The sequence below is a fragment of the Macaca thibetana genome, chromosome 18 (assembly GCF_024542745.1).
Source record: "Macaca thibetana thibetana isolate TM-01 chromosome 18, ASM2454274v1, whole genome shotgun sequence".
Classification (NCBI taxonomy): Eukaryota; Metazoa; Chordata; class Mammalia; order Primates; family Cercopithecidae; genus Macaca; species Macaca thibetana.
This window is the reverse complement of record NC_065595.1, coordinates 47,294,084-47,306,527: the sequence shown is the minus strand read 5'-3', so window position 1 is coordinate 47,306,527 and position 12,444 is coordinate 47,294,084. Positions and strand designations below refer to the sequence as shown.

General features: G+C 35.5%; 1 protein-coding gene across 7 annotated transcripts in view; it reads right to left on the bottom strand.

The window, feature by feature from the left end:
- The window catches only part of CCDC178 (coiled-coil domain containing 178), a 515,084-nt gene that overhangs the window by 485,913 nt on the left and 16,727 nt on the right, over positions 1-12,444 (bottom strand). The window lies entirely within an intron of this gene.

The following is a 12,444-nucleotide window of genomic DNA, read 5'->3' as shown; positions in this document are numbered from 1 at the left end:
CTGTCAGGAAAAATTTCTACTATAAAAGATATGAGATATATAATATACATTCTTACATATATATATTCTTATATATATTATGTATCAGTACTAAATTATATGTAAAATGTAAGGAAGTCCAACAATGTACTCTTTTTCTTATTAGGACTATTATGATCTCATTCAGAAATATCAAATATAAAAATCTTCATTAAAAAGGGATCTTTGATCTTCTACTTTGCTGGTGACTTAAACCAATACCTAGGCTGACCATGAGATTATTTAGCATTGGCAATTGCAGCTATAGGTTCAAAGCCCTGGGGAGATTCTAGAACCTACGATGTTTTCATTTCATATAATAAAAGTTTAACTTTACTACTATCTCTTCTTTACCTTCCTTCAGTTCCTTTTCCAGATATTTTAAGAGTAGAGCAAAAAGTGCAATGGATTTCTATATGTCCATCAACCAATTTCAACAATTATCAATTTGTGGTCAATTCTGAATTCTATACACCCACCAACTGCCCTGTCTCCCCTACTTCTGATAATGGTTAAGCAAATCACAAGTATCATATTATTGTATCTGTAAATACTTCAAAATTTTTTTAAACATAGCTATAATACCAATAATGTAATTAACACAATTAATGATATTTTAATATCACTAAACATCTTTTGTGTTCACATTTTTGTCTCATATTTTCTGTTTTTAAGAATGGTTTAAAGTAATAATACAAACAAGGTCCGTACATAGCATTTAAGTGAAATGTCTCTTAATTATCTTTTAGTCTATGTGTTCTCTGTTCCATTTTTTTCTCACTGTACTTTACCTATGTAAATATCAAATATTTTGTCCTATAGATTTTTCTACATCGCTGGCAACCTCCCTGTGCTGTATTTAACAAGTTTCTCTGTTCCCTATAATTCCTGCAAATTGGTATTAATTAGAAACTTAAAGTGCTGAACAGAAAGAAAATAATTCTATAAACACAGAAATAACATGAGAAATAACAATTGTCTCATTTAATTTGCAGATCTAAATCATTATAGAGTTTAGAGACTAGAAATCATCTAATTTATTTTTTGTTTGTTTGTTTCACAAGTCAGAAAATCTTGACTGAAATTAGTAAATTAATACAATGAAAAAAGACTTCTTAGACAAAAGTGCTATGAAAGAAAACCCTAAATCCAAGCCTAGTGCTCTTCCAAATAAACCACTCTACCTCATAAAGACCAACTTTTAAAGAAAAGTAAGCTATAGAAAAGAGCATAACTGAATGCTGAAAGAACATAACAGTGTTTTATGGACATTAACTTTTTTAATTCAATGAAGATTATAGTTGAAACATATAATTTTATTTCCTCTACTACACAAAATTACCAGAAAAATTAAATAATATTAATAAGAAAATTAATTCCTCCAGTAAGATAGAACTGGGTATATTGAAAAAAAAGTGCTTCTACTATTATTAAAAAAATCTGGTTAAAATATAATTTTTGAATCTTCAAAAAAGCATCTAAGAATTAGCAAAGTAATAAGGAATACATAGTTCCAGATCTAATAGAAGTCAAAAATCCAGAGAAGTGAGACTAACATTTTAGGCCACTTTTTCCCTTGGGGCAACATCTGACCCAGGAGAAGCAACTGAGACATTGGGCAGTACTTGTGAGGGCCACACAAAACTTTGGAAACACAAGATGGAATCCAGACTCTGCCAAGTGTAGGTGCCCTGAGAAATTAACCCATTCCTAGGACTGAGACCGCAAAAGTCTGTATTTTAAGAAACAGAATGAAACAGAAATAAAGTCTATTAGATGACTGCCCATAGACTGAAGCCCAGCCTCAAATCACCTGGGTAATTCCAAACTTCAGTAAGGCCATTCTTGCCCATTTTGTGTGTTCACTCAAAGGTCACTCAACACACAAAATGACTACATAACCAAAATCAACAGAAACAAAAGAAAACATAAACTAATCCAAAGTTACTCTAAATAGCAAAATTACCAGATAATATATCACTAGACAACTTTGTTTAACATCTTTATAGATCAATCATGTTTATAACATCAAATTTTAAAATGTCAGAACTAAAAATAATAAAAATTAATATTGTAAATTTGAAAAGCAGCCAGTTAGAAATCTGTGAACTGACAACTGCCATAACTGCAATTCTAAACTCCCTGGTTTAATTTTAATGTAGCTGTGACTAGGCTGAAGAAGGAATCAGTAAAGCAAATTTAGAAAAAAAAAACTACCTTGAATAAAGCATGCAGTTACATAAGAACAGAACAGAGCCCTCACATCTACACATCTACAACCATCTGATCTTTGACAAACCTGACAAAAACAAGAAATGGGGAGAGGATTCCCTATTTAATAAATGGTGCTGAGAAAACTGGCCAGCCATATGTAGAAAGCTGAAACTGCACCCCTTCCTTACGCCTTATATAAAAATTAATTCAAGATGGATCAAAGACTTAAATGTTAGACCTAAAACCATAAAAACCCTAAAAGAAAACCTAGGCAATACCATTCAGGACATAGGCATGGGCAAGGACTTCATGTCTAAAACACCAAAGGCAATAGCAACAAAAGCCAAAGTTGGCAAATGAGATCTAATTAAACTAAAGAACTTCTGCACAGCAAAAGAAACTACCATCAGAGTGAACAGGAAACCTACAGAATGGGAGAAAATTTTTGCAATCTACTCATCTGATAAAGGGCTAATATCCACAATCTACAAAGCACTCAAACAAATTTACAAGAAAAAACCAAACAACCCATCAAAAAGTGGTCAAAGGATATGAACAGACACTTCTCAAAAGAAGACATTTATGCAGCCAACAGACACATGAAAAAATGCTCATCATCGCTGGCCATCAGAGAAATGCAAATGAGATCAAAACCACAATGAGATACCATCTCACACCAGTTAGAATGGCAATCATTAAAAAGTCAGGAAACAACAGGTGCTGGAGAGGATGTGGAGAAATAGGAACACTTTTACACTGTTGATGGGATGGTAAACTAGTTCAACCATTGTGGAAGACAGTGTAGCAATTCCTCAAGGATCTAGAACTAGAAATACCATTTGACCCAGTCATCTCATTACTGGGTATATACCCAAAGGATTATAAATTATGCGGCTGTACAGACACATGCACACATTATGTTTATTGTGGTGCTATTCCCAATAGCAAAGACTTGGAACCAACCGTCCATCAATGATAGACTGGATTAAGAAAATGTGGCACATATACACCATGGAATACTATGCAGCCATAAAAAAGGATGAGTACATGTCCTTTGCAGGGATGTGGATCAAGCTGGAAACCATCATTCTCAGCAAACTATCACAACCACAAAAATCCAAACACCACATGTTCTCACTCATAGGTGGGAACTGAAAAATGAGAACACTTGGACACAGGATGGGGAACATCACACAACGGGGCCTGTCCTGGGGTGGGTGGAGTGGGAGATAGCATTAGGAGATATACCTAAAGTAAATGACGAATTAATGGGTGCAGCACACCAACATGGCACATGTATACATATGTAACAAACCTGCATGCTGTGCACATGTACCCTAGAATTTAAAGTATTTTAAAAAAAAATTCACAAGCAAGCATAAGTTCAACACTCCTGGCCTCTACTTTTGGGAAGATGGAATAGATACACTTTTACTTATTACCTCCTGTAAGTACAAGAAAAAACTCTGGGTGCATTATATATAAAGTCAACATAAGAAGACTGAAAGGTGTAGAGAAGAAGGCAGACTGGCTAGGAGACTTGTTGCCAGAGAAATAAGGAGGTAGTAAATTTCGGAGATTTTCTCTATGCTTTGTATATTCCAAACGTGAAGTAGAAGAGACCAGCAACCCAGAAATGCCAGTGGGTATAGACAAAATAAAGCTCCAACGAAAGCCTGCTTTCTTTAGCCAAGAGACCAGTAAAAGGGCGGCTTAGTAAGAGAGAATACATTAAGACAGTAACATCTCTACTACACATCAGAAAAAAACTGACCTGGTCGGGCGCGGTGGCTCACGCCTGTAATCCCAGCACTTTGGGAGACCGAGGCGGGTGGATCACAAGACCATCCTGACTAATACGGTGAAACCGCATCTCTACTGAAAATACGAAAAAAGCCGGGCGTGGTGGTGGGCGCCTGTAGTCCCAGCTACTCAGGAGGCTGAGGCAGGAGAATGGCGTGAACCTGGGAGGCGGAGCTTGGAGTGAGCCGAGATCGCACCTCTGCACTCCAGCCTGGGCAACAGTCAAGACTTTGTCTCAAACAAAACAAAACAAAATTAAAAAAAAAAAAAAAAGGCAAGGGAAAAAACTGCCCCCACAAAGACTGAATCAGAAGCCTGGACTATATCTACCCTGGATAGGCTATAATGAGGACCCCAAATTTCCTACTGGGGTGGTATCAGAGGAAACAGTAGGGATTAAAGACTTTCATCCTTAGTGATTGGACTCAAGCACCACACCCTACTCCTCAACTCTCCCACCACTTCAAGGCCATTTGAAAACTATGTGGGGAGCCTGGACTTCCACCCACACCCAGAAGTAAAGAAGTACCTTTATTCTTCCCCACAGGATAGTGTGAGACATTACTTGCACCACAACCCAGGAGTAAAAAGGCTACACCACTCTCATGGTGTCAGTGGAAGCCACATAGAGAGAAGTAACAAGGCATTCCTCCTACCCCTTCCAGCCAGAAGGAGCTGGAACTCCCACCCTTGCCCAGCAGTAAAAGTGCAAAGTGCAAATTAAAACCATAATGAGATATCTACCTATGAAAATGACTAAAATTTAAAAAATATAGTTGCAACATGAAATTCTGGCAAGTATTAGAGAAACTGCGTCACTTATGCATTGCTGGTTAGAATGCAAAATGATGTAACCACTCTGGAAAATACTTTGGCAGTTCCTTTCCTATCTAAAGATGAACTTAACAATAAGACTCAGCAATTGCACTCTTAAACATATATCCCAGATAAAACTTTTCATTCAGATTGTACATGAATATTCTTAGCAGTTTTGTCCACAATAGCCAAAACCTGCACACTACCTAGATGTCTCTCAGTGGGTGAATGGCTAAACAAATTGCGATGCATCCATACCATGGGATACAATCCAGAAGAAAAGGAAAACTATTGATACATGCAACGATTTTGATGAACTCCACACTAATTATGCTGAGTGAAAAAACCTGCAATCTCAAAAGGATACAAATTTCATGATTCCATTTATATTCATGACATAACATAACTGCAGAGTGGGAGAACAGATTAGCAGTTGCCTAGGCCTAGAGATAGGGGAGGAGTAATATCAAGGAATGCTGTGGTGGGGTAAGTCTCATGATGGTGGTGATGGTATAAAAAGCTACACATATAATAAAAGTTCACAGAGCTGTACACACACACACACACACACACACACACACACAAATAACTGCAAGTATTACCGCTGAAATCTGAATAAGTTCCATGACCTGTATCATATAAATTTTTCGGTATTACTATTGTACTGTAGTTATATATGATGTTAGCATCACATTGGGAGCTGATGGTTGAAGGGAGCACAGGACTTTCCTGTGTATTTCTAAGCAATTTCCTATAAAACTATAATTATTTCAAAATAAAAAGCTTCTCAAGACTGAACTAGGAAGAGATTGAAACTCTGAATAGACCCATAATGAGTTCCAAAATTTAATCAGTAATAAAAATCCCACCAACCAGAAAAAGCCCAGGACCAGAGAGATTCATTGCCAAATTCTACCAGACATATAAAGAAGAGCTGTTACCATTCCCACTGAAATTATTCCAAAAAATCAAGGAGGAGGAATTCCTCCCTAGACTCATTCTATTAGGCCAGCATCATTCTGATACCAAAATCTGGCAGAGACACAATAAAAAAGAAAAATTTCAGGCCACTCTCCTTGATGAACATAGATGCAAAAATTCTCAACAAAATACTAGCAAACCAAATTCAATAGCACATCAAAAAGCTAATCCACCACAATCAAGTAGGCTTTTTAAGTGAGATGCAAGGCTGGTTCAACATACACAAGTCAATAATGTCATTTAGTACATAAACAGAAATAAAAACTACATGATCATCTCAATAGATGCAGAAAAGTCTTTTGATAAGATTTAACATCCATTCATGTTAAAAACTTGCAACAAACCTGGCATCAAAGGAACATATCTCAAAATAATAAGAGCCATCTAATAAGACAAACCCACAGACATCATCATACTGAATGGGCAAAAGCTGGAATCACTTCCCTTGAGAACCAGAACAAGACAAGGATGCCCACTGTCACCACTTCTATTCAACGTAGTCCTGGCAGTCCTGGCCACAGCAATCATGCAGAAGGAATAAATAAAAGGCATCCAAATAGAGACAGGGTTAAAGTATCCTTGTTTGCAGACAATATGTTTCTATATCTAAAAAAAAAAAAAAAAACAAAAAAACAAACAAAAAAAAACCGGTAAGTCTCTGCCCAAAAGCCTCCTAGATCTGATAAAGAATTTCAGCACATTTCGGGATACAAAATCCCAGCTGAATGCCAAGTCAAGAACACAATCCCATTCACAATAACCACACACAAAACATTACCTAGGAATACAGCTAACCAGAAGGTGAAAGATCTCTACAATGAGAATTAAAAAACACTGCTGAAAGAAATCACAGATGACATAAATGGAAAATTATTCCATAGTCTTGGATTTGAAGAATCAATATTGTTAAAATGGCCACACTTCCCAAAGCAATTTACAGATTCATTGCTATTCCTACAAAACTACCAATGACATTCTTCACAGAATTAGAAAAAACTATTCTAAAAAATTCATATGGAACCAAAAAAATTTTAAAATCCCCACTTCAAACTATACTACAAGGCTACAGTAACCAAAACAGCATGGTACTGGTACAAAAACAGAGACATAGACCAATGAAACAGAATAAAGAGCCCAGAAATAAAGCTGTACACCTTCAACCATCTGGTCTTTGACAAAGTTGACAAAAACAAGCAACGGGGAAAGGACTCCCTCTTCAATAAATAGTACTGGGATAACTGGCTAGCCATATGCAAAGGATGGAAACTGGACCCCGTCCCTACACCACTATATTCAAAAATCAACTAAAGATGAATTAAGACTTAAATATAAAACTGAAAGCTATAAAAACCCTGGAAGATAACTTACGAAATACCATTCTGGACATAGGCCCTGGCAAAGATTTCATGATGAAGATGCCAAAAGCAATTGCAACAAAAATTGACAAATGGGAGCTAACTGAACTAAAGAGATTCAACATAGCAAAATAAACTATCAACAGAGTAAACAGACAACCCCTAGAATGGGAGAAAATATTTTCTAACTGTGCATCTGACAAAAGTCTAATTTCCAGAATCTATAAGGAACTTGAGCAAACTAACAAGTACAAACCAAATAATTCCATTAAAAAGTGGGCAAATGACACGTAGACTTGTCAAAAAAAAAAAAAAAAGAAAAGAAATACACGTGGCCAACAGGCATATCAAAAAATGCTCAACATCATTAATCATTAGAGAAATGCTAATCAAAACCACAATGTGATACCATCTCACACCAGACAGAATGGCTATAAAAAAGTCAAAAAATAACAGCTGCTGGTGAGGTTGTGAAGAGAAAAAAACACTTATGCATTAGTTCAGTCACTGTGGAAAGCAGTTTGATGATTTCTCAAAGAACTCAAAACAGAATTACCATTCAACCCAGCAATCTCTTTCTTTCTTTTCTTTTTTTTTTTTTTTTTTTTTTTTTTTTTTGAGATAGAGTCTCACTGTGTCACCCAGGACCAGGGTGGAGTGCAGTGGTGCGATCTCAGCTCACTGCAACCTCCACCTCTCACAATTCACCAATCTCATGATTGCATATATACCCAAAGGAATATAAAGTATTCTACCATAAAGATACATGTATACATATGTTCATTGTAGCACTATTCACAATAGCAAAAACATGGAGTCAACCTGAATGCCCATCAATAGTAGACTGGATAAAGAAAACATGGAATGTTTACACCATGGAATGGTACACAGCCATAAAAAGAATGCAATCATGTCCTTTGCAGTCACATGGATGGAGCTGGAGACTGTTACCTTAAGTGAAATAACACAGGAACAGAAAAGCAAATATCACATGGTCTCACTTACATTGAGTACACATGGACACAAAGAAGGGAAGAATAGACACTGGAGCCTACTTGAGGGTGTTGTGAGGGAGGAAGGTGAGGATCAAAAAATTATTAGGTTGGTACAAAAATAATTGTGGATTTGCCATTATTGTTATTATTATTTTTACACCAAGTCTCACTGTCTCCAAGTTGGAGTGCAGTGGCATGATCTTGGCTCACTACAACCTCTGCCTCCCAGGTTGAAGCGATTCTCATGCCTCAGTTTCCTGAGTAACTGGGATGACAGGCATGCACCCACAGACACAGCTAATTTTCTGTATTTTTAATAGAGACGTGATTTTGCCATGTTGGCCAGCCTGGTCTTGAACTCCTGACCTCAGGTGATCCATTTGCATTGGCCTCCCAAGGTGCTGGGATTACAGGCATGAGCCACTGTGCCCAGCCTGCCATTACTTTTAATACCTATCGAGTACTGCTAATATCCTTATTACCTTGATGAAATAATCCGAACACCAAATCCCCGTAACACACAATTTATTTATATGACAAACCTGCATATGTACCACTGAAATTAAAATAATAGTTAAAAAGGTAAAAAAAAATTATAAAAAGCTTAAAATAAAGGCATAAAGGAAAAGCAAAAAGATAGCTAGAAAATTCTCACACATGTGGAAATTTAAAAATATACTATAAATAACCTATATAAAAGAATATATCACAATGGAGCTTAGAAAATATTTTGGACAATGATCATGAATATAATCATATCATAACATGTGGAATACAACCAGAGAAGCAATTAGAGGAGATGGTGTGGAGGTGGGAGGGAGTCTATTTTAGACAGGTTCTTCTGAGAAATTCTCTTTGATGAAGTGACATCTACCTATAATTAACTGAAGGAATGTGCCAAAGGATTTTAGGGAAGAGTTTCCAGGCATTGCTGACAAATATGCAAAGGTCCTATAGCAGAATGTGCTTAGAGTGACCAAGATAAAGTAATGATAGGTAATTATTAATTCTAGAACCAGTTCTAGTACAAAAGTATAAACTAACAACAACAACAACAAAAAGATCTATTGCATTTCAGCTGATATTGCTGCAAAGCATTCCATCCTCCTGGCCCCAGCTTTCCTTCCTGCAACCCTTAGGCTGTTTTCATCAATGTGGCAGTAGCCTGGCTTGTTAACTTGCCAGGGTAAAATCTTAGCTCTTTCGCAGTTCTTGCCAGGAAGCTGATTGTTAAAGTTTTATGAATTTTGCGTCAGTTGTGGTTATGGTGGTAGCTCAAAATGAACCACAGTGAATAGATTTATAACATGGAAATCAGCAAATGCTACAAATCAAGATTTGTTTTTGTTTTTGTCTTGAGAGCTAGTTGTTAAACATTTATGAATATACCACAACCAGAGAAAGATTCATGAAAAACAGGATAAGAGCTGTATCATTTGGCAGAACATAAGGTCACTGGAAGAGCAGATGAGAGAATTCCAGATGTAATGGCTGAGCTGGGTTAGGTAATCAGTGCTGGAATGGGTTACACTCAGTCAGAAAACAATGAATAGATAATTTGGTGGTTCTAGAAACAGGGTTATGAGAATGAATAGAGTCATAAAAAATGGACTGGTAGAAAAGGAAAGGTACTATTTTGTCTAAAAAGTTTACACATCAATTGTTTCAAAACATATCTTCTTAAACTCTCTATTGCCAACTTCTCTCTTTTGAAATATATCACCTCCTATTTCAGAGAAGAAACAGAAGGAATCAGACTTAGATTTGAATTCATATCCCAAAACCCACAAAGCAAAGACATCTGTGCCCTTCCTTACATGCCTCTGCTTTGGCAATGCAGGGGTCTTCCTCTACTGGTTTCTTATTCTTCTGTTTGTGCTAGGGAGCTCATACATCCTCTTGAATTACTACTTCAATTACCATTTTAAAATTCTTATCTTACTAGAAATCTCTTTTGTGCCCTTTTCTTAGAATAATTGTTTCTCTTGGTATGCATGAAGCCACACATTCTTTTCTTTTCTACCCCATTACAATAAATAGAAATGCTTTTTTTCCCATTGTTATGATCTAAGGAAACCATTTCATTCGTATTTACAGTCTGATTGTCTTTACCTATTTTCCTTTCCTCTCTGGCCAATTATTCCATTTTCTTCTAATGACACAGTAACATTACATTACACTTTTACGATCTTTTCCTTTACTCTCTCTTTTTTTTCATTAGAATATACAATCTAGGTTATTCACTTCTCTAATCTTAGCATCTTCAGCAGCACCATCCAATTGAACTTTCATGATGAAAATGTTCTAAATCTGTACTGTTCAAAATGGTAAGCACTAGCCACAGTATCACCTGATATCACTTCTGATCCCTTGAATATCAATACGCTTGGCTAAAGCAACCAAAGAACTGACTTTTAATTGTATTTTATTTTAATTACTTTAAATAGCTACATGTGGCTATTGGCTACCATATTGGACAGCACAAATGTATACAATGCCTGGCACATCCATAAAGTCTGGTTGAAAATGAAAGAAGCATGATGAAAAAACACATGAATGAATGAAATACCTGCAATCTGTTTATAATCCTACAGATTTGCCTGGAACTTCACTTTTCCCTCTTTCTAGTAAAGCTTTCTAGCATTGGTTCTGTTATCCAGTTTTTACTCAAATATTTACTTGTTTCCACATTTCAAGAGTATATGACATATATACATCCTTTTGTTTCACCATTCTTATGCTAGCATCGCAGCAAGTCACTATATTCCTCTAATTTTGTTTGTTTCTTCATAGCTAAAGCAAAAATTCTGATCTATCATTCTGGTCAGAAAACTTCACTTTACCCATTTTCTCTCACAATTGTATTGGTAATTGTCTTGTTTTATTTATAGTGAAAAATTGCAAAACAGTATAAAAATAATGTTGTACCCTATAACCCAGCCTAAAAAAATAGTTAATAATACAATTTAAATTCCTATTTAGTCCTCAGTGGTCACATTTCCTTTCTTGCCTCATCAGAAATTACAGCCATCAAAATCATAATCCAATGATTTCAGTATATTTTCACCACATGTATGTCCTCCAAACAAAATACTGTGTAGAGTTAGCTTTAATACTATCTGAATAATAGTATACTGTAAAAAAAATTCTACATAATATTTTCCTATTCAGTGCACGTTTTTAGGTGTATTCATGTTGCCACACACAGCTATATAGTATTATTTCACTGCTGTATAGAATTTTATTGTATTAGTCTATCTATTATCCTATTGATGAACATTTCCATTGTTTTTAAATATTTTCCCTATTGTAACCAATTTTGTTTTAAGGATTCTTGTACACTTTTCTTTGTGTATAGCACTAGAATATCTCTAGGGTAAGCATGTGGGGAAACACATGTTGGGGTGTGTATGTGTGTTTTACCTTCAAGAATTCTAGATAAAGTACTTTGTTAATTCTTTGCATTATGAAGATCTTCTCCCACTTTATTCCATGTTTTTTCTTTGACAAAATGTTGATTTTTTAATGGAAAAAAAAGCATCAGTTTGGATCATCCATTGCTCAAATCCACAAATAATAACTAAAGTTAGCAACTAGACAACTGAGAAAACTCATTCCAAACACCCATAAAAATTAAAGCCTTAAAGTCAATGATGTAAGTGCCACCTACTCTTGTAAAACCTAACACTTATCTGTATTTATAGATTTTATCTTTGTCATATTGTTTCTTTTTATCTATGTTATTTTAATAGCTTTGATATAGCTATGCAATTAATAATACACTACTTTCCTGTTCTTTCATATTCTCCTGAAAATATTGAGTAAGTTTAGTTCATCTTAAATAATTTCAGTAGCCATTATTCCCTCCTTTATTTTTTCCAGGAAACAGTGCAAATATATTGGTATTCTTCCAGTAATTATAAAAATCATATTCACTTGTTTACTTTTACTGGTTTTATCTATAGCTTAGCTGATTCACTTTATCCAAATATGTCCAGTATTAGTTAGAAGTCTACATGTCTTTTGTAAAGAAGATAAAAATGGTTTAACAATGCAAAATATTTCCTAATCTATAGAATATTTGAAAAATAATTACTTGCTTTTTTCCAGCTTTACACCTATAATATAACTGAAATTTTGAACTCACTTAATGTCAATGTGTAAGGTACGTGGATGTGCTTTAGTCAAGGAATAGGCCAAGGCAGACATCCAGGCCTGCGTGACTCAGTGGGATTGGTGCACAGGCGCACACCTCCACTTGT